This window comes from Rhinopithecus bieti, unplaced genomic scaffold (assembly GCF_001698545.2).
Source record: "Rhinopithecus bieti isolate Rb0 unplaced genomic scaffold, ASM169854v2 scaffold_36315, whole genome shotgun sequence".
In the NCBI taxonomy this organism is placed as follows: Eukaryota; Metazoa; Chordata; class Mammalia; order Primates; family Cercopithecidae; genus Rhinopithecus; species Rhinopithecus bieti.
Genome location: NW_016815814.1, coordinates 1,574,868 through 1,596,988, shown reverse-complemented (window position 1 = coordinate 1,596,988; position 22,121 = coordinate 1,574,868). Strand labels below are relative to the sequence as shown.

Genomic DNA, 22,121 nt, shown 5'->3' with positions numbered 1-22,121 from the left:
CCCAGGTACAGTTGTAAGGCTGGGGGCAATGAGCTGCTCCTGCTGGGCATGGTGGCTCATGCCTGCAATCCCAGCACTTTGGGAGGCCAAGGCGGGCGGATCTCTTGAGGTCAGGAGTTTGAGACCAGCCAACATGGTGAAACCCTGTCTCTACTAACAATACAAAAATTAGCTGGGCGTGGTGGCACATGTCTGTAATCCCAACTACTCAGGAGGCTGAGGCAGGAGAATCACTTGAACCTGGCAGACAAAGTTTGCAGTGAACCGAGATTGTGCCACTGTACTCCAGCCTGGGCAACAGAGTGAGACTCTGTCAAAGAAAAAAGGAAAAAAAAAAAAAAAAAAGAAACAGAGCAGCTCCAGGCCAGCCTGCAGTCTCTTCTTGGAGCCTTTCACCCTGATGGTTCAGTAAAGGAAAGGGTGCCTTTTCTTCCCTGCCAAAGCGCAGTCAGCTTCCTAAGCCTGCAAGGCCACATCAGTCCAGAGTAGGCACTATTTTCAGCTCGCACCGAGGAGCCAGAGAGGCAGCTGAATGACTCTCCAACAGATGGTCTCAGTGGAGTAGAAATGGCAATGTAGCACATTGACAATGAGGAATTTTAGGTGTGCCACAGTTGTTAACGGAACCTAAGTAAAAACAGAGACAAAGGAGTTTAGGGGAGTCTTAGCTCCCCAGAGATTTCGAAGAAGCCCACCTAAAAATATCTCTTGATTAGCATATGAAACTACTATTATTGTTATTATTACTGATAGTAGAAGAGAATATATTTTTGTACATAAAGAAGTCAACATCAGAAAGATTTAGTAGTGGACAGATTCAGTAGGCTGCAAATTTATAAGGTCAGACTTCCAATTCTAAAATGACTTCCTTTGTCTACTCTAGGCGGAGGGTGGTGCTGGTTAAGTTCAAACACAGTATTACCTTGTGAGAACTGTTCCAGGTTTTTAATTGTCTACTTCCAGGTGTACTATACATCTAATAGAACTGCCACACTGCTCTCCGCCCTATAAACCTTTGCCTGCCAACAATACAAGCTCAGATACCTTCCCTGAGTGTAGTGGGTACTTACAGAATGGTCGGTCCAGGTTCCTTTAGTAGAACCTGCTACCACGTGTGCACATCTACATACACCCTTTGTCCTTGTGTTACTGTGGGAGCTGCTTTGTCAACTCAGCCTGTTCCTCGGCTGCAGATCTGTATTCTTTCCTTGGGACCCTAGGACAAATGTCATGACGACACTGTTGCAGGAGCCAGCAGTCAGCTGCTTAAGGTTGTCTCTTCTGTACACGTCTTTGTGCCATTCTTTGGCTGGCAATGTAGGTGCCAGTTAGGGTCATCCTATGAGATATCACATTCCTTGCCTGCAAACTGTGGTAGTGGGGAGGCCTGGCATGCTCACTGCACAAGACCGTCTTTAGAACAAAATAGCCTAGTATGGATGAAAGGGCTACATCAGGGGTGTCCAATGTTTTCTTCCCTGGGCCACATTGAAAAAGAAAAGTTGTCTTGAGTCAAAAATAAAATACACTAACACTAACGATAGCTGATGAGACAAAATATATGTATCATAATGTTTTAAGAAAGTTTACAAATTTGTGATGGGCCACATTCAAAGCCATCCTGGGCTATAGACAGCCCATGGGCTGCAGGTTAGACAAGGGTGGGCTACATGGTACCAGTGTTAGCATTAAGATAAGGGTATATTGCACTTCATAACCCCCAGTATAAGGATTCTCCTTAAAGCAGACTTTCTGTCCTGTTTTCCTGGTGGCACTCTGCTCTCACAGTGAGACTTGCCACTAGGAAGGGTGGAAATTCTTCCCAGCTCCTCTGAGTAGTGGAGCTCGAGGATGAGGGCTCATGCCACAGTGAGAGCCTCTGGGCCTCTGACACAGACTGAGAAAATGGTCTGTGACCACACAAAGCCACTATGGGAAGTCTCAAGCCCTTGACCCAATGTGCACATTCCGAGCTTCCGGTGCAGCAATGAGCTGACACAAATCGTGGCAGCCTGAGAACCTGGACTTTCCATTTTGCCTTTCAGGATCTATGTTCACACCAGCACTCAGTTTTGGAGGAAGCACCTGGAGGAGATGCAGAGTCCAGATGTGCGCCCTCTGCCGGAAGCTTACTGCACCAGGACGTAGGCGTGGAGTGGCCCTTAACGCATTTGGAAAGCAGTCTTCACTAAAAAAAGAACTTCCTCCAAAATGTTCTTTAACAGCCCTTTAAAAGCCATTGTTTCAAAAAAGTCCAAGGTGGTGCACGATTAATATTTTCGTTTTATGTGAAGATTCTGGAGTAGGAATTACCTGAGTTGGAAACCCAGTTCTACTCTACTGGTATCAGGTTGCATTCTGTATCATCATTAAAATTTTCAGAAAAACTCTCAACCTCAGGGGATTAGTTTTCTAGGACTGTCATAATGAAGTATCACAGATTCCGTGGCTTGAGCAATAGAAATTTATTTCCTTGTGATTCTGAGACTAGAAGTCTGAGATCAGGGTGTTAGCAGGATTGGTTTCTTCCGAGGCCTCTCTCCTTGGCTTGCAGAAGAAGTATAGTTGACCTCTGCCTGTGTGTTCACATGGTCAAATCACTATGTACATCTGAATCCCAATCTCTTCTTGTAAAGGCACCAGTCATACTGGATTGGAGCTCACTAATGAGATCATGACCACATTTTACCTTAATTGTCTCTGAAGACTCTATGTCTAAATAAAGTCACATTCTGAGGTATTGGGGGTTGGGACTTCAACATATGAATTTTTGGGTAACACAGTTCAGCCCATAACAGTAACCCTTTTCAGACTGTCACTTACTTCTCGAGTGAAAAGGCAGAACTTTCAGAATCTTTTAGAATCTCCCCTGCAGCTGAGTAAACATCGTAGTGTCTTCATAACTAGAAACCACAGGTGGTTGTTTCATTTTGCTTTAAATTTTCTATCACAGAAGATAAATAAGATCAGAACTCAAAAGTCTTGCTAACCCATGGATGTCATGAGAAAGTCTCTGGATCAGGGTCAGAAAACCTGGCTTTTCTTTGTAATTGTTAATTATGAGGTTATATATTCAGCTATTATTATTAACAACAATATTTGTATTAGTTGGGTGTGATGAGGCAGTATTTAACTTAACCTGGCAGCCCTGAATGCCTGATTCTATACTCATCCAGCTGTTACTATGATGGGTTTGCAGAGATATGCCAGACAAGCACATTCCTTATTACTGTAATTATTTTGCTTCCAATGACAGTTCAATTCTCCCAGGACCTGGACTGGACCACGAGGGGCCTAGCACAGGGGCCCATTGCACCTGGGCTCCAGGTAGATCTGCAGCACACACTCCAGGAAGGCTGAGCAGCCTCTCCTGCCCCTTCATGCTGTGCTCTCCCAGTCTCACCATTCTGATACTAAGGAAGCATCACTGAGGATGGGAAAAGAAGAGCATGCTTTTCTTAATCCTTGCTGTAGAGCTTTTCTAAGCCAACTCCAGACCTTCCCAGTCTTCCTACCCAGCTTTAAACTTCCCTCCTGCTAACTGAGGCTATGGGGGCCAACAAGGAAAAGATGTTCCTGAGGCCTGGAGACTTCCATGACTCCCTGCAAGTCTGCAGAAAATTTCCAGTGTATGGAGAAATGCCCCTGCAATGTGGAGATAGCATTTTGGGATACTTCTGGTACACCATAAGCCTGGCTGTTGATCCGGTATGTGGAAGGGAAGAAACAAATGAACAGGCAGGAAATGTTGGTGGCCCACTCCCTGCCACTAGTGGGAGCTGTAAGTTCATGCCACTCCATCAACCCAAGGATGGGATAGAATACAAGGTGGGGATGAAGCCTGGGACTAGGGGATAAGAGACTGAGGTCAAAACTCTCCCCTGCAATATTATCTTTCCAGAGTCCGGTTACTCCACACAACTAGTTTGGCAAGAGAGGCCTAGGACCTTTCCCTACCTCTTGAGCCCCAATGTGAGTTTGAAAAACAGGGCTCTAGAGATGAAGGTGGGGGCCCAAGGGACAGAGGTTCAAGAAGCCAGGAAGCATGCTTCCAGGTTGTAAGCAGCCTGGGACCTGGACAAAAGGCATCCATCCTAAAAGCCCCAGGTGGTGGACTGGGCATGGTGGCTCACACCTGTAATCCTAGCACACTGGGAGGCCGAGTTAGGTGGGTCACTTGAGGTCAGGAGTTTGAGACCAGCCTGGTCAACATGGTGAAACCCCGTCTCCACTATAAATATGAAAATTAGCTGGACATGGTGCTGGCTGCACCTGTATTCCCAGCTACTCGGGAGGCTGAGGCAGGAGAATCACTTGAACACGGGAGGTGGAGGTTGTAGTGAGCAGAGATCATCTTATTAAGACAAACATTGTTAGTTTTAATTCCACGGTTCCGTACCTACCAGTTTTCTTCTCTATCCAAGTCATTATTTTAGGAAGGATGGTGTTGAGTACAATCGTAGGTTTGCTTCTGCCAAAAGAAACACCTTCTGAGAACCAAATGAAGACAGATTCTTCTCTGAGGCCTAAGAAAAAGGCCCATCTGGCAACACCCTGGCTTAAGTTCACTGCATTTATCATAGTTTGTGATAATGAATTTATTGGTACGATTATTTTATTAATGTTGGTCTCATCCACTAACCTGTTAGACTCATGGAGAACAGACTGTGTCCGTCTGCTTCACTGCATTAGACCACATGCCTAGCAGAATTCTTAGTACACAAAAATTGACAGCCTGGTGGTTCTCAAACTATGTGTCGAGGTACCCCATACCAGGAGCCACAGCAAACTCAGAAGGGCACCAGGATATTTTACATTTTTAAGTAAAAGCACAGTGATCCTCAATATCTTGGGGACCCAGAGCAGATGACCAGTTTCAGGTAGTTTGTAACTTCAACATCAGTTCATCCACATTCCTTTCAATTGCGTCAAGGCTTTTGAAACTGGGCTTCCGGTTGTTGCCGTAATAAAATGCAAGCGTCTCACAGAAATGAATGTGAAACAGCACAGGAGGGTGGTGGTGTCCAATCTGATTCCAAGGTTTGAGAAACCAGGCAGTACCCAATAAAAACACATATCCCATTAGTAATTGTGGTTATTTACAAATGACAAAAAAGGAGTATTGTTTTTCTTCCTATTTATGTGTATTCTTTTTCAAACCGCTACTAAGTCATTGAGACAGAAATGCTTAGCAAATCGTGTGGGATTTACCTAATAAATGGCGCCGTTAGGTATTTCTTTTGGCCCAGGGGCACTGTGAAATGTTCACTGAGAAACTAAGGGCACCTCGAACTGAGGTTTGGGAGCTTCTGGCCTAGTCAATACTTGTTGATTGATTGATGGACTCAGGATCCCATGCCTTTAATTATGTCCTTGATCACTTTACCCACAAAATATTATAATTCAGAATAAACCAAAAGGCACCCTTAGAGAAAAAAATCACTGGATCTTTGCTTTTCCTCACAGAGGAGAGGAGAGCTCTACCACTGAGCTCTCTTTTTGAAGACTTATCATTTACTGTTTGTTGAACACGTAGTATTAGCCAGGCCTCAGGCTTGGCTTTTACCGCCTTTTCTCCCCACTTCAATAAGGGGTCTAAGCTTGTAGTTATTTATTTATTTTTAACACTAGAGTCAAAGGAGGTTTGCTTTAATTCTAACAACCATTCTCTTCATAACGATGATACATTTTAATAATCCATCATGATTAGTTATAATTTTAACAAATCATATCTTTATTACTATTGCTAAAGTTTAAGCTTTAACAACCTGCCAGACATTGTATAAGCAGTTTAGTTGGGCTAGTTTATTAAATGAGAGTAAAATCTTAAAGAAGTAGGTGTTACTAGATGATGACTCCTATTTCAGGAAATAAGTAAACAAGCAAATAAAGGTTTGGCAAGGTCACATGACTAGCCCTAAGTCTCACTGCTACTGGTGGGAAAAACAGGTTTTGAATTGACCGTGCTCCATGCTAATAATGCCTGCAAAATATGAGAAGCTACTTGGTTACTAGTAATTACTTGGTTACTAGACAGAAATTACTTGTTACTGATGTGAAAATTAGGGGTAGAGAAGGCTCATTACATTCTGGTGTGTTTTGTGTAGTTCAGTGTGCTACAGTTCTGAGTGAGCTGGAAGTTTCAAGAAATGCAAAGGGACAGAGAGCCAAACTTCTCTTCTGAAGAGTCAGTGGCTCTTTTTACAGAAGTGTACCCATGGGGGGAAGTTGGGCCTCTCAGATTTAGGGTACCTGTCCTAAGTAGAGATGTAATTGCTCTTGAAGAGTGATATGTGTTGAAGTGATGGGGTGGCCAAGTGAACAGTGGATCAGGCATTCTCAGTGCCCCTACCCAATTTGACCTTCTCTTCTGCAATCACCTGTACTGAAGGTACACTGAAGGTCAGATATGCAAGGAAAACTAATACAAAGAAAAAGATCTTATCTTCTCTATGTTATGGTGACAAACAATACAAGGAGACTTCTAAAAGTTCATGAAAAAATGATGTTAAAAGACAACATGGAAAACATAATCTTTATTTCTCAACATGGGCTCCATCAAGTTCAAGACACTTTTGTAAGTCATGATACCAGTCATTTAGTTAGTCCATCCCTAAAGAACTGAGGGTCCTGGGAATTTAACCATGTTGTTGCAGTCTTTTTTACATTATTAACTGAAGAAAAATGGCTACCCTTTAAAGATTTTTTTTTTAATTAGAAGATAAAAGGAAGTCAGGAAGAGCCAAATCAAGACAGCAAGATGAATGCCAAATCTCACTGAAACTCTTGCAAAATTGCCATTGTTGTATGAAAGGAATGAGCAGGAGCATTGTCCTGGTGGAGAAAGACCCTCTGGTTGAAGCTTTCTCTGGCATTTTTCTGCTAATGCTTTGGCTTTCTCAAAATACTTTCATAATAAGCAGATTTTATTACTCTCTGGCTCTTCAGAAAGTCAACAAGCAAAATGCCTTGAGCATTCCCAAAAACTGTTGCCATGACCTTTGCTCTTGAATGATCCACTTTTGCTTTGACTGGACCATTTCCACCTCTTGGTAGCCATTACTTTGGTTATGCTTTGTCTTCAGGATCATACTAATAAAGCCACGTTTCATCTACTGTTACAATTCTTCAGAGAAGTGCTTCAGGATTTTGATCCCACTTACTTAGTTTCCATGGAAATTTCTACTCTTGTCTGCAGCTGATCTGGGTGCAATGGTTTTGGCACCCATGAAAAGGAACGTTTGATGAGCTTTAATTTTCCAGTCAGAATTACATGTGCTGAACCGATTAAGATGTCTGTGGTGTTGGTTATTGTGTATGCTGTTAATCTTCTGTCCTTTTCAGTTAGGGCACAAACAAGTTGAATTCTTTCCTTGCAAATTGATGTGGATGATCTCTGCTGTGGTCTTCATCTTGAACATCATCTTGTTTCTTCTTAAAATGAGTTATCTATCTGTAAACTGCTGATTTCCTTGGGTGTTGTCCTCATAAATGTTTTGTAATGCATTAATGACTTCACTATTCTGCCACCCAAGCTTCATAAATTCAATATTAGTCTTTGCTTCTATTTTATCAGAATTCATGTTGTTCTGATAGGGGCTCTTTTCAAACTGATGTCATATCCTTCTTATTGACTCAAGCTAGATACTGTTTATACATGTTATAATAAGTTAGTATGAGTTTATTTTGGTGCAGAAAAATTTCTGAAATCCATGTATAGTTTTTTCATAATATGCATTCTCTATGAACTTTTGCAGACCCCCAGAATTTCTCTTTTTTGCATGAATTGTGGAGGGGACAGTATTTTCTGAATTTATCACCTCACCTGAATAAGTAAGTTGAGTTGATAACAAGTGATAGAGACCAGAATTCTGGGCTGGAGCTAACATCACGTGTATCCAACACTGGCTACAGGGCAGGCCCTTCTGGTCTGGCCCCTGCCTTGTTACTACCTGAATGGAATGTTCAAGAGTGCTACCAGCAATTTCAAAAGGAACAGTTTTAAAAGAGAATATGTGTTGGCTAAAGCTCATAAAGAGCCAACAGTCTCCAGAGAAGGATGTAGTCCTTGTCACAAGGAGACACTATCCCACAGGGGAAAAAAAATCCTTTTGTATGGTTTCTACCTACACATTTTGTTTTTTGCATGTATTGTATTAATAATACATGTCCTCATAAAATAACAATTTTCAACAACAAAATATAGAGATAATTAGCTTTTGGAAACATATGCAGTAAAGCAGCCCCAGGTTCAATTTTAGGTACTAGATTTTTACTATTTTGTGCCAGACATATTATTTCTTATAACAAATATTTTTAGAGCACCTAGTGAATGTCAGGTTCCATGATAGAGACAAGAAAGCAATAGTCATTGCCTTCACACAATGATTCTTCTAGAGTGGGAGACAGATATAAGAAAGCAAATAAATAAAAGACCTATAGATTGTGATTAATACTACTAAGAAATAAATAAGGAGCTTTCCTAGAGAATGAGGACAAGAGCCCTAAGAAGAATATTTTGGCAGAAGGAATGGCAGAGGCAATGTTCCTAGTAGGTATGGGGATTAAATTATTTAAAACACAGTCCTTGTAGGTAGATACTTCCAGATCAATGAAACCAGTACTGTAATAGGGGCACGTACAGGTTACTATCAGAACACAAAAAAGGACCACTCAGTACCAAATGTAGGGGGAGCTACGTGGAAAAGATGGCACTTGAGCAGTACTATGGTGAGTAGGGACTGGTCAGGAGATGATTCTGAGGAGGGAGGAAAACGGTTCAGAGCAGAGGAGGCAGCACATGCGAAGTGGAACCATCAGTAATTCAGAAGCCCATAATCAATCTGGCTAAATGGAACCAGGTCCCAGAATAGGTTAGAAAAGGTAGGATTGAAATGAAAGGTGGCAAGATTTTATACTAATTGTTCAAAGTTCACAGCTATGAAAATTGCTATTAACAATTGTATGCTCTTAGCTCCAGTTCAAACTTTTAAAAATTTGCTGCTGAGCACATTGGTGCAACTCAAGAATTGAAGAACTTGCCTATCCTTTAATAAATATCCTGCAAATTCACCTGGTGCCAGCTGTTTCTCATCTCTTTCTTTCTTTGACTCCATTGTCGTCTCTTCATTCAGTTTCACAGGGTGGCAGCTGGAAGAGTCATATAGTCGGACCAGGAATGCTGAAGTATACAGTGTAACCTAAGAAAGGTTCATCTGTTGTATTATTTCATAATAACCTATAGCTCTGGGCCCACGTGGGCCATTCTGTGTAACTTTCCTAGTGGTTGTATAGTATCAAAGACAGCGCAGATAGATGAGAACTTTTTTTTTTTTTTTAGGAGATAGATTCTTGTATTTTACTTGTGTCTTTTGAAACACTCTCAGCTGGAACTTTCCTTAGCCCCAGCCCTTTACATACCACTCTCACTGGAGTGTCAAAGTCATTTTCTCCACCCTCACCCGAGATGTTCTGTCGATTTGTATGTTTAACCTTGGTCTCCCTGCTGCTTCTCTTACATAGGTCTAGCTTCTCTTACTTTGTCCTCTCCTTGTTACTCCCCTCTATCTGGTTCTGTCTTCCTTTGCCCATCATCCAACTGTACATCACAAAAGTTTACTGCCTGGAACCTGGCGGGCAGAGACAGAACCCAGAAAGCAGGCCTTAGAATCAGGCTGTGTGTATTTCAGGTGAGACTCCCTCCCCACGGACCAGCCTTGGCAAAGTCACTGACCTTCTTCAAGTCTCAGTTTCTTCAACAAAAGGGGGCTAATGATGGTAATGACCTGATTCAGTAAAGAATGTTTGACTGCAAATAATAGGACACTGAACTAAATGTGAGCCAGGCAGTACAGATGGGCAACTCTCTCTCCTAATGAGAAATCTAAAAATAGGAGGTACAGATGCGGAAGGGCAGCTCCACAATGTCTTAGAGGCACAGGCTCTTCTCTTCTTCAGCTCTCCCTCCACCATCCTTTGTTCCTGGCTTGTCTCATGCTGGTCATGCTGGTCACCTCCTATTTCTAAGGTGACCCCCACAGCCCCAGGCCATTTGACCACTTTCAAAGTCAAGGAGTAGAGGACAAGTGCCTTCCACTTTTTGAGGCACTGTTCTTTCATCTGCAAAAAGAAGCATCCCAGAAAACTTCCCCTGACCTCCCGTTGCTCAGAACATAGCCATGTGGCCACCCCTTGCTGGACAGGCAGCTAAGGATGTGCCTTGCCTATCTGGCAAAGATGGGCAGAATACAGTGGTGCATTCAGGTCAATTATGAGCCACACCATGGGTGTGAACGAAATTGTGGTTCTCTTAGCAAAGAAGCATGAGTAAACAGGGATCTGTTTTTACCCACTTCACAATGTTGTCATGAGGATTAAATGAGGTGACATCCTTGGAACACTGCCTGGGACTTAATAAGAGCTTAGTAAGTGTTAGCTACTATTTTTTATTTTTATCTTAATTATTTTTGATTCTGCCTCATCACCCCTTGCTGTAGCAGCCTGGAGTCTTATGTGCAGCCATTTCACATTCACTCTGAAGTGTGCACACCTGTGTTGTATGCAGCACAGACAAAGGCAGCTCATGTTTATGGGTGAAGCTAAAGTGGTAGCTGAGATCCACGGGAAGGACAGGAGCCCAGAGCAAGGAAAGAGAGTTAGGAGTCTAGAATACTCTTTAACCAAATGGAGCATGGAGACCAGTGGTGACACTTGAAAGTGTTGTTAGGCAGTCTGTGGTCTGGACACTATGAAACTAGAAAGAATCTGCATCAATCTCTTGACTACATGGTTTCCCCCAAAGCAGTCCCAGAACAGGAGTGAAGAAGGCAGGAAGTAATACAAATCCAGGCTTGGAGCTTTGCCTTGTGGATGAGCTGAAAGGATAAGGAGACTTGAGAACACAAGCCAGAGAGTGGATAGACTGACGGATGGTGAATCCATGACAGATAGACGTGGGAGTGAAACTAGAAGGGGCTGATAAATTAGGATAAAAATCAAGAGACTGGTCAAGGGACCAAGTGTCTTTTTAAGTCAAATGACTGGTACAGTCAGTGAGAGTGAAGAGAGAGCCAGAAGAGGAGAAACTTGCAAAATGAGGACTGAGTAAATCTCTTCCTGTCTGCTTGTACCAAACATCACAGGTCTACCCACAGGTTTGACATATGTTTCCACAAAATTGTTCCCAAGTTTCTATTTTTCTATCAAGATTTTCAAATTCCCACATATTTCTCTATTAGACTTCTACTGATATGTTCTATCTCCCAAAGCATCCCCAGTGGAGCCAAGACCCACAGTGCTCACAAGACTTCCCTGCCTCCTCTGAGATCATGCCCAGGGTGAACATTCAATCAGGGCTGGGACAATCCTAGTGCCTTGACCTATGTTTCCCATGGTGGCTGCCACAGCCACTGCCACTTTGTCATGGTGACCCAAGGGCAACAGCTATGCTGGCCACTTACTCAGAGAAAGGGTAGATTCAGTAGGATCTTGGGTAGAGAGATGGGTAGTCCTGTGAAGAGGGCAGTCTTCTGGTGGTGACTGGCAGACCATGGCCAGCTACCATCTTCCCAGTATGGGTCTTCATCTCTGACCTTTCTCCCATCTGCATATTCATATTTCTAACTGCCGGACACATCCATTATGGGAGTGGACATCTCACACTCAGTATTTTCAAACTAGAATCCTCAGTTTTTCCCTTCAGTCATGCTCTTCTCCTTTGCAATTCTTAGGTAATATGTCGCCATTCAACCAGTCACTGCTGCCAGAAAACACAGAATCATCTGGAGTTTTCCATGCCCTCCACTCTGCTTTTGTCACATCTGTTTTCTCACCAAGATCAGGCAATTCTATTTCTGAAAATATCTCTAACCCATCCTCTGCCAACCTCAAGCATTTATATTTACTCAGACCAGTATCAGCTTCCTTGATGAACTTCCTACCCCCAATAGCTCTGACCAAGGAAACAGGACAACTCTGGAAAACAGTGACTCTGATGGAAGGAGGTGGACAAAAAACCTGAGTGACAGTGAGTGGTCACTGATCAGAAGACTCAGGGACCTGTAGCTGTTTTCGCTCCTGGAAATAAGGCAGTGAGAGATATTGTCTAGTATCTGGTATGAAGTGAGCTGCTGATACTCTGGCAGGCAGAGCACCATTGTTTGCAGACTATAGCAGGATCTACCAGGTCCCTCCAATTGCTACTGTAATAGCTGAGGAGATTAAAATCTGTTTTATTAAATGCTATTCATTGAGTACCTACCATATTTCAGGTCCTGGTCAAGACCATAGGGATATCAGGCAATGCATGAGAACAGCATGTGCTATGCCTCATGAAGGAAACTTACAGTCTATCTGGGAAGACAGATATTAATCAAGTGTGTTGAGTGTTATGAAGAAGAAAGTCAGGGTCTAGGGGAGCATATACCTGGAAGACTTAACCTAGTCTTGGGGTTCAAGGAAGGCTTCCCTGTGGAAGTGATAAGAAAGGATTATGCAAGTAGTTAAAAAAGAATGAATTATCAGCATTTGCAGTGACCCGGATGAGACTGGAGACTATTATTCTAAGTGAAGTAACTCAGGTATGGATAACAAAACATCATATGTTCTCACTGATACGTGGGAGCTAAGCTATGAGGATGTGAAGGCATAAGAATGATACAATGGACTTTGGAGGTTTGGGGGAGGAGTGGGAGGGGGATGAGGGATAAAAGTCTATGAATATAGTGCAGTGTATACTGCTTGGGTGATGGGTACACCAAAATCTCACAAATCACCACTAAAGAATTTACTCATGTAACCAAATGCCTCCTGTATCCCAATAATTTATGGAAAAATAAAATAAATAATTTAAAAAAGAAAAGATTATGCAAGTAGGGAATGCCCACAATGGATGGGAAGGGGAGGAATTGTGTTCCAGAGAGAGAAACAGAAGATGCAATTTTATTATTTGTCCAATTTCAGAATACATTGGTTCTTGGAAATGTGTAGAGAGATTTTCAAATGAGGCACATGGCCACAGTATAGCTGCTTCTTGGAGACCCCTGGTTTTAGCACCATCATGATTTTCTCAAATATATCTGCTAATATCTCTAATGGCAGAATATCCCATTGCAAGCTAAAGTCTTTGATGAAATCATCATATTTTATTTTTATCACTCATTTATTCATTCATTCAATAAATATGTATTGATTACCTACTATGCCAGGTACTGTTCTGGGAGCTAGGGAATCAGTGGTACGTGTGATATGAAAATTATCTGAGCACTGGCCTTAGTATAAAATGGAAGCTGTTAAGAACATACCTCAAATTGTGTCCTGTAACTTTTGTGTGCCTTGTATACATTGCCAATCCAGGGGAGCACATGGACCCCAATTTCAAGAACCTTAGAGTAAGTCATGGAAAGGGTTATGGTTTGGGAGTTCTCAACCTAGTTCTGCCTGAAAGTGTTTTCTGATCTCGGAAGTTCATTTAGCTTCTCTGGTTTCTGAAAATAAGAGGGTTGAACTAGATGAATTCTGAAGCCATTTCCAGTTCTACACATATATAAATTTGTACACTCACATGGTTGGAAGCGACCCTAAAGCCATCTTGCCAATTACACTATGCCCCTAAATCAGTCATTAGTAGAATCTTAAGGAAAGAGCAGCAAGTGTCAGAAACACTTAGGAAGAAAAATGAGAAACTCAGACCAAGAAGGCCCACTGGAGAGTGTTTATTCAGAGACACACAAACATACGGAAGCTTTGCCATGAGGTCACCTCCGCTTATCTCTGCACTGCTGATGGACTATACACATTTGTTGGAATTCTTCTCTCAGAGTCTGTGAGTCAGCCGGAAGCCAAGTCACAAATAGGTCCACAATTAACTCAAGAAGTAGGAGCCCTTGCTTTCTTATCTTCCTACCACCCTCATTTTTCTGGTGATGTGAAAGTGAAAATTCTTTGGAGCTCAGAAGGAGGTTCTGCAAAGGGCAGAATGCACAAATGTAAAGCAATCTTTTTTTTTTTTTTTAGGACAAGACAGAAGACATGACATTTGTGGGAACTACCACATTTAGAAGAGGCAGCACTCCTCCAGGATTCACCTCCAAACTTTTTCGAATGCTTCCTGTGGAAAAGTCTTGTCAAGGGTGGTCTTACTTTTTTAATTGGGAATTATTTTCTCGCTGGTTATTGCCAAACTAAAAATCTTGGGAATTTCATTTTGGCCTTTTACTGTGGGGCACTCATTGCCAGAGGAGAACATTTCAGACAAACCACATTTAATAATGTGTGTTCCAACCCTCCAAATTTCTGGTGTGCCAGCTCTGTTGGACTCTACTGGGCTTTGGGAAATGTCTTTACCTTCACTGGGAATGGCATCAGGAGGGCTCCCTGAGAGCTCTTTGCTGAAGCCCTGCAGGGTTGTAAAATGATGCTTCCCCGCATCTCATGTGTACACATAAGAGTAAAGTAAAAATCAGCCTCTTATTCAGCCTTATGCGAAAAGAAATAAAATACGTAGCAGGGAAAGGTGACCAGGGTTTTCAGTGGAGGCGGGCAGGGCTTCCCACCTTCACTTAGGAATGCTATTCGTTGACATTTATTGCTTCCTTACCCATTGACACACATTGTTCCAAGTACCTTGAATGCATCAACACATTTAATCTTCATAGTAACTCATAAGGCCAGTGCTTTTGTTCTTTTCAGTAGGCAAATGAGGAAACTCACACTCAGACACGGGAAGTGACATTCTAAGGAAATGTAGCCAGGAAGGGGCAAAGCTGGAATTCAAACCCAGGCAGGCTGGGTCCAGCTCAGGCTTTTACCCTCTGAGCTACACAACCCCTTCGGGAGCAGGAGAACCAGGGCTAAGGGACCAGCTCATGACCATCTAGGTTTCCTGAAGCTTGGAGGCTAGGGAGACCTTAGTTCTTCCTTTCTATACCACTGGTCAGCTGAACAAGGGAATGTGCAAAGCACTATCAACTAGTAAAGATTTCAAGAATTCTTAATTTGCAACAAGGTGGACAGAAAAATGTGAGAGTTGTTTCCTATGTCTGTTTTGTTTTCCCTACTCCAAACCCCAGCTCTTCTAATTTCTCCATGTGGTCACAAACATTAGTCTAATCAAACACATTTAAGGGCATCTATAATACCTAAGTAGATGTACACACACACACACACACACACGGCAAAAGAGAAATTCAAAGTGTATTCGATAGTTTCAAAAGTAGTCATTTACCCTATTTTAATAGAATTGGCTTCAGAATTGAAAAGAAACTTAAAATTCCTTTTGTACAATAGGTCTCAACTAGAGGCAATAGCTCCCTCCAAAGGGTTCTCTCGGGGGCTCTGGGTTTTTACAATGGCTGAGGGTGGAGTATCGTGCTACTCATATTTAGGGAGGCCAGGACTAATACTATAATGCACCGTGAGGGACAGTCCCTCACAACAGCAACTTTTTCGGCCTCAATTGCTAATGGTAATTAGCACCACCAACTGAGGTTCAACACTTTTATTTTACAGTTGAGAAAATTAGTCATAGAAAGATAAAGAATCTTTCTTAAGGTCTCTTAGCTAGTTAATAGCACAGCCTGAAGCTGAATCTAGTTTTACAGGTCTCTAGGAAAGAACTGTGTTGTTGTTGTTGTTGCTGTTGTTTTTTCCTGGAGAAGGCTCTGTGGACCAGAGAGTACGTAGAGGTCAAAACTATTTACATAATAACACCAGGACATTATTTGCTTGTATCAATATCATTCTCTCACCAAGTGTACAACAGTTTTCCAGAAGCCACATGATATGTGATTATATTGTTTAATGAAATATGTCAACATTTAGAAGGTCTGATGACAAATAGTCTCCAAATAACAAATATATCATGTTACAGAATTATACTTGGGTAAAAGATCCATTAAAAGTACAAGACAAATGGCTTTTAATATAACTAAATACAAAGAGTCTACTAAAAGATTTAAGATTTTCCCTTGTAAGTAACATTGAAGAAACTACCATTCATTACGTTTTGGGGTAGTGTCGAAGAAGAAGAGGCACAATGATCTGAACAGACGATTAAAATATGTTTTCCTTTTTCAACTACAAATTTGTGTGAAGCCAGTGTTTTTCACATACTTTAACCAAAACGACATATTGCAATGGATTGAATGCAAAGCAGATAGGGGAATCCAGGTGTCTTTTTTCTTTTTTTTTTTTTTTTGTGATGGAGTCTCGCTCTGTCGCACAGGCTGGAGTGCAGTGGCATGATCTCAGCTCACTGCAACATGCGCCTCCCGGGTTCAAGCAATTCTCCTGCCTCAGTCTCCCGAGTAGCTGGGCCTACAAGCATGCACCACCATGCCTGGCTAATTTTTTGTATTTTTAGTAGAGACGAGGTTTCACCATGCTGGCCAGGCTGGTCTCAAACTCCTGACCTCATGATCTGCTCACCTCAGCCTCCCAAGGTGCTGGGATTATAGGCATGAGCCACAGCGCCTGGCCCCCAGATGTTTTATATTAAGTCAGACACTGATGAGATTTACAAAAATGTAAAGCAATGCCAGTGTTCTCATGAAACTAATTTTGTTTTGAAAAACATATTTATTATTCACAAAACTGTTATTTATATTAATGTCCAATGAGTTTGTTAGTTTTAGAATGAATTAATACATATATATTTTAATTTTCAGTTTTAATTGCTAATATGGTAAATATCAATAGATACAACCCACATAAACACAAGCTCTTTGGAGTCAGTGATTTTTAAGGGGATAAAGAGCTTCTGAGAATAAAACATTTGGGAACTGCCGCTCTATATCATACCCATTTGACTAAATCTCATTCCCCTGGGTGAGACCAGGGAATCTATTTTTTAAATTACTCTTCAGAAGATTCTGATGCACAAACTAGCTTGAAAACCATTGAAACAGAGTGCATCTTTGTTGAAGAAAGTCCCATTCTAATGTTGGGTTATAGGAACAATGTTAGGATCAAGGGCAGTTCTTTGAGAACTTCAAGGATGCTGTTAGCTCTGTGTCAACAGGAAACAGAGATACATCCCCCAGAATGAGGAAAGAAAGAAGCACCCAACCCAACTTTTGATCAGTCTTAACCAAGAAAGGTAGCTGCACATCGAATGGAAGGCTGAGCCAAAAAGGAACAGTTCCAATTATGGGCATTATTGGCAGGACTATGGGCTTTGTGGGAAAGGCCATAGTCTCAGTCAAGAGGAATGTGATTCTCCCAGTATTTGTACTAACCTCAAGGCCAGAGAGGGTAAAGAGATAGCTTTGGAACCAAATTTGACTCAAAAATGTGCATTATTTATACTTCCAAGAATATAAACAGTTTCTGTAACCAGATGGAAAAATTCAAAAACTTTTAAGTTCCATATTTCCAATTTATCTTAAAAATTGAAACATCTGGCACACACAGGTATAAACTCCATTATGGTAACAATTGTCTGGAGCTGCATAGCTGCTGCTCCCAACAGCTGAGTCCTGAGCTGTCCAATGGTCCCTGGGCAATTTTCCTTTTTTATGTTACTTGCTTGGCCCTGGGATTGCCATTCTGTTCTAGGGAGCTCAAAGAGAATCCTGGGATCTTTGGATTGTCTGAGAAGAAGACAGGAACTAGGGCTATTCTGGTGGACAGCAAGATGGCCATACAGGATGAGATGACAGAATAGTCTGTAATCTGGCATTGCAACTTCAGGTTGGTTTAATTTGCCTGGAGCGCAAGAGTTACAGGCAAACATTCCAATCTTCCTATTACTGATTTTAAGTTGTCACATCAGTAATAGCACTAGTAATAGCTCTAAAGGGTTCAAATTAGCTGTAGGTGGTTGATTAACTGCATCTTTTTGGTGAATATCAGAGTAACCAGTATTTGCCAGTGGGTCTTTTTCTATATCAGTTGTGTACCCATGAAAAGAGCAGAACTAACAAACCTCATAATAACCCCCATATGGAAATCTCTCATTCTGCTGCTGAATTTTCATGTTTGGTCTTTGTTTGTCAAGCCAGTTAAGGAAAGTCACTTCCTTAAGTGACAGCTGTGGATCCAAAAACATCTACCAAAGATAAGCAGTTGTCATGGCAAAAAACAACAAACCTAAAGGTGATAGATCATGGGACTCGGTTACTGTACTTGCCGTGTAAATCCGCACTGCCTTCACCCTTTACTGAACTCCACACGCAGCTTTTCAACACCATGCCCTGGGATGCATCAAAAGCACTTTGCTTCTCACTTTGCAACTCCTCAAGCTAATAACACTCTGCTGCGTCATGTGGATCTCAACTTATTCAATAATATTTCTTAGCAGCATTTATTTATTAAAATCTGGCTTTTGTTCAAGTATATTCCTGAAAGTTCAGAACATGCAGAATGTTGTCTAATAGACTCTGAAATTTTTTCTTTGTTATTTATTTTCTGCCTCATTGAAATGAAAAAAAGTATTGAGGTAAATGTTAGAAAAAAATTCACTGAAAACATCTTCATTGCGAAAGGTTAAGTCTTAATAGTAGAAATTGAGAAACCTAGATCTTGTGGACAATCCTTTTGCTGACTGATAAAATGACTTCAGTTAAGTTACTTAATTTTTCTGTGATTCCTCTGCTCAAAGTGCAAGAATTCCAAATATAGCTTTAAAATACACTAGCAAACCAAAAGAACTGAAAGGGGCCTTTAGCTCTAGCTTAAATACATCATTTAGCCACCTTGGGGCACTAAGTTTTAAAAACCTGCCATGATTTGACTTAAGAAAAATTGTTATCCCATTAAGGAATACTTGCCATGCCTAAAAGTATTCTTCAAAACTTGATTTTAGTCAACACACTCATTTCAGGGTGAATCTTAATTTACTTAGCCAAGTTCTGATAGTTGGGATTTAGGGGCGGGAAGGAGGAATGCCTGTCCTTCACTTCAGGTACAGGAAGAGTTGTTCAAATGGTACCCTTGGGATAACTTAATAGGTGCTTCTACATTTGCGGGTGGGGGACAGGGAGGACTCAAGTCTGAGCCCACCCAGAAATCTGAGGTCAAGAGAGAGCCTGGCAGCCTGGTCAGGTGGAGGAGTGGAGAAGCTATTGTTGAGAAGGGGCTGACTTGCACCCTTAGGGTTCATCAAGGCAAGGAAGACAGGGGTATAGACCCTGCACAGGCAGTGCACAGAAGAGAGACAATCCATTTGGAGGATTCTTACAATTTATCTGTGAGAGTTTTTAAAGATATCTGAAAATTCATCAGGACACCTCCCATCAGGAGGTGGGGTCTAATTCTCCTCCCCTTGATTGTAAGCTGGTCTTGTGACTCACTCCTACCATACGGGGTGAGGAGAAAGTATCACCGCATGCCTCTCAAGGTTAGGTCATAAAAGGCAATACAATCTCTCTCTCTCTCTCTCTCTCTCTCTCTCTCTCTCTCTCTCTCAGAGGGAACAGACAGAAAGACCTAAGAAGCCCCAACCCAGGTGCCTTCAAAATGATGACATCCCTGTTACCATCAGATGATATGAGATCTCAAGGGAGAATCTTCTCCTTAAGCCCATCTGAATCAACCCTCAGATTCATGAGCAAAATGAATGATTGTTATTGTCTAAAGCACTGTTTAGGTGTGGTTTGTTACACAGTGATAGATAATGATATCGTGGCACCATCCAATAAGACTGCCTGGAGGCATAAGGGGACATTAGCACAGAGGAGCCTGGCTGGTCTGCAGGTTCTCTGGACTTTGAAGGAATAAGCACCCAGCCCTCAAGGCACAGGAACTGCAGATTGAGAGGTTTTCCAAGAACTCTCCCAAGAGAGAGTAAAGCTTTAAGCTTCTTCCAGGCTCAGATGATGTAAACTTGGTCTAGGATAGTCCAAGGAAGAGACAGAAATAGAAAACAGTTTCCTTTCCCTCTACCTTTTCTCTTTCCCTTGGCAGTTTCATTAGGCCAGGCCAAAAATGACGGTTATTTTGCCAACAAAACCTTGTAATAATTTTGAGATGGAGAAACCACTTCTAAGTATGATGCACCTAAGTGAAGAAGCCACAAAGGAAAAGACTGACACATTTGACTAAATAAAAATGTAAACTTTTTTTAACAACAAAATGTAATATTTTAAAAGTTAAAAGATGAGCAACAAACTGGGAAAACTATTCATAGAATATAACAAAAGATTAATTGTGGATAATATATAGAATTCCAATAAATTAGCTAGAAAAATGTGAACACTTGGTAAAAGGAAAAGCTTACTTATGGAATAAAGAAAACTGGTCAGGAAATACATCAAAATATGTTCAAACTCACCAATCATTAAAGAAATAAATTTTAATTTTAAGTCAATTTAAATCATTAAAGAAACAAATGTATAACAAGGAATTATTGTACTTAGCATCTGTAGTAATTTTCTAGGCCTGCTGTAACAATATCACAAATTGGTGTACACAACAGAAATTTATTCATCTCTAAGTTTCAGAAGCTAGAAGTCCAAGATCAAGGTGTAGCCTGGGTTGGTTCCTTCTAATAGTCGTGAGGGGGAATCTGTTCTATGCCTTGCCCATAGTTTCTGGTGATTTGCTGGCAATCTTTGGTGTTCTTTGACTTGTAGGAGCATCACTGCAATCCTTACCTTCATGTTCAATGGCATTCTCCCTGTGTTATGACTGTCTCTGTGTCCAAATTCGCCCTTTCTATAAGGACAACAATCATACTGAGTTACAGTCTACCCTAAGGATCTCATTTTAACTTGATTACCTCTATGAAGATCCTATTCCTAAGGTATGTGGGGTTAGGGCTTCAACATATCTTTCTGGGGGACACAATTCAATCCATAACGGGGTCCATTGAGAAAAGCAATAGTATTGAAAACTGGAAACTATAGAAATAGTGCCCTTATACACAGCTGATGGATTATAATTTGATGTAAAGTTTTGGAGAGTCATTTTTAGTAGTATCTCTCAGAATCGTATATTTTAAATGTGCATAGCCTTTTCTCCAGGAATTTCACTTTTAGTGAATACAGCAAAATCTAAAATAGGTGAAGTCCACATAAAAAAAGAGAATCTTTGAGGGTAGGGTTTTCAGGACTTGGTGTTGGAGAGACTCCCGGGAAAGGTAGTGAAAAGGTCAGTTAGTTCAGTTGAGAATCTTCTGAAGTTCTGGGGAAACATGCCTCTTCCCCAGTGGGGTTTGAGGAGGAAAGAAAAACCTCTCAGGTTCACATGGTATCTCCTCACTAAGAGTTGGGAGTTTCCAGTTAGTTGACAGATAGATTTCATAAGAGTGGGAGGGGAAAATCCTGCAAAGACACAGCTAGCCAGGACCCTGGCAGAATCTTTGGGGCATGAGATCAGCCAGCAGTGTCAGCCTGATTCCTCCTTGGGCTGTGGGCTGAGCATCCTGATCTCATATCCAACACCTTCTAGGCTCCCAGCCTTTAGAGAAATGTCTGGGCAATTCTGATGATGAGCCGAGAGGACTCAGAGACCAAATGAGTGCCCCAGGGTCTCTGTAGGGTTATCCAACCTGTGCATGTGACTCTGCTCTGTCCTTGTCATCGCTCCATGTCTATCTCTGCAGAATTCTCAGTGAGCTCTTAACCTATGGAACTCATACATTGAGAAAGGGCAGGAAGAGGAAGCACCTGTATTGAAGGGAGAAAACTCTCATAGATGTAGTAGTGAAGAACAGCTCCAAAGAGGGAAGGAAAGCAAGAGACAGGAAGGAGCCCCAGGGGAGTGATGGAAGGATGGTAGACAGCCTGGATCCTGAGGTATGAGGTCCATTCAGTGTCGTCTTGCTAAAGCTTGGGGGTTTCCAGTTTGTTGACAGATTTTGTAGGAAAATGGATATGAAAGTTCACTACTTTCATGGTTTTAAGTAGAAGGCAGCATGGCAGAGCAGGGAAGGGCTTGGTTGCTGGAAGTGAGCTGCTTGGGTTCGCAATCCCAGTTCTGCTTCTGGCTCATTGAATGACCTCTAAGAGTATGCCTCCTTCACTGTGACTCAGTTTCTTTACGTATAAAACTAGGAATGATGATTTTGGGGTGTTACTACTGTTTTTGGCATTGGCAGAAATGGTCAAGTGGATTTCCACTTCAAATCTCAAGGCTATCCTTCAGTGATGAACCTTACTAGAATAATTTGTTTAGTGCAAACA

General features: G+C 41.7%; 1 protein-coding gene across 2 annotated transcripts in view; it reads left to right on the top strand.

The window, feature by feature from the left end:
- Positions 1-15,979, top strand: part of ARHGAP25 (Rho GTPase activating protein 25) — a 115,873-nt gene extending 99,894 nt beyond the window's left edge. The window contains exon 12 of one of the 2 annotated variants that reach the window (XR_001881798.1): positions 14,014-15,979. The gene's annotated coding sequence lies outside the window, so the exon portion shown is untranslated. Of the gene's footprint in view, positions 1-2,045; positions 2,371-14,013 lie in introns of those variants that run through there. The other variant, XR_001881799.1, reaches the window with a different exon arrangement.
- Positions 15,980-22,121: the final 6,142 nt, after the last annotated feature.